We start from the raw sequence: 1,539 nt of genomic DNA, 5'->3' as shown, positions 1-1,539 counted from the left end.
TCCAATCCGGCGCGCGCCGCTCAGTCGCTGACGTCACGAAGGCTTCGGCTGATACCACGACGTCGAGTGCCCATAACTGTCCTCACGTAGATGGTTAGTGCGTATAGACCAGTGGCCAGACTCGGATCAAATACCAAGATCTCGTTAAACGTGTTATCTTGAAATAACCACGAACGCCGACCAGGGCCAGGCCCACCTCTCTCCTAAGTGGATCTCAACCTGCCCTGTCGCTCTGCCACAAAGTAACAGACGGGGGCCGTCGGGAACCCAGGCCCACCTCTACCGGGATGGAGCCACCTGCCCCTTCAGCCACCAACTCCGAATAGTACCATAGGTAATGTAACAGTGTAAAGTATATAGTATATGCCCGTGATCACCTCCCGAAGTGATCACGGCCCAGTAGTATAGCATGGCAGTCGGACAAGAGTGTAGGGCCACTGATGGAACACTAGCATCCTATACTAAGCATTAGGATTGCAGGTAAAGGTAACAACAGTAGTAGCAAGGACAAGCTATGGACCAGAATAGGATTAACGGAAAGCAATAACATGCTACACTACTCTAATGCAAGCAGTAGAAAGAGAGTAGGCGATATCTGGTGATCAAGGGGGGGCTTTCCTGGTTGCTCTGGCAAGAGAGAGGGGTCGTCAACACCGTAGTCGATCGGGGTACCAGCAGAAGTGTCAGTCTCGGGGTCTACCGAGGAAGAAGAGGGGGAAGAAACAGTAAATACGGAGCAAATAAAGCATCAAAAAACATAACGAGGCAATACGCGGTGCTAGGTAGGTAGGAGGTGATACCGATGAAGGGGGGAAAACATCCGGGAAAGTATTCTCAGTGTTTCGCGTTTTCGGGCAGAGGAGCCGGAGGGGGAAAGTTGCGAGTTCGGTATGTTAGGGATGTATGGTGGACGAACGGGCTGCGTATCCGGATTCGTCTCGTCGTTCTGAGCAAATTTCATGTAGAAAGTATTTTAGTCTGAGTTACGGATTAAAAGATATGATTTTCTAAAGATTTTATTATTATCCTGAAATTATTTTTAATTCAAAAATAAATGTTAAATTGCTAGGCGCACCCAGCACAATGTACACATAAGTGTACCTAGTGGCTGACAGGTGGGCCAGAGGGACCCAATTGACCAGTCAACGTTTGACTGGTCAACAGGGGTGGGGCCCCCCTGTCATTAACTGTTTTAGTTAATTAGGGTTTAGGTTAATTAGTTAGGCTTAATTAGTTGTCTTAGTTTAATTAATCAAAATTAATTAAGTTAATTTAATCAGAATTAATTAAGTTATTTATTTATTATTATTATTATTTTATTTTATTTTATTTTATTTTTTATTTTTATTTTTATTTTAAGAAACGTTCTGGGGGGGCGGGGCCCCTTTGTCATAGGCTTTGGGGGAGCCTAGCGGGTGTGGGCTACGGGCACAGCCCAAATGGGCGAGGGGGGTACGGGCAACGGGCGGGCGCCCGTTAACGGCGGCTGCGGCGGCCGGCGACGGCGCGCAGCGCGCGAGGCGACCGCGGGCACGGGTG

The sequence above is a fragment of the Triticum dicoccoides genome, chromosome 7A (assembly GCF_002162155.2).
Source record: "Triticum dicoccoides isolate Atlit2015 ecotype Zavitan chromosome 7A, WEW_v2.0, whole genome shotgun sequence".
NCBI classification, from domain to species: Eukaryota; Viridiplantae; Streptophyta; class Magnoliopsida; order Poales; family Poaceae; genus Triticum; species Triticum dicoccoides.
This window is presented reverse-complemented; position numbering follows the sequence as displayed.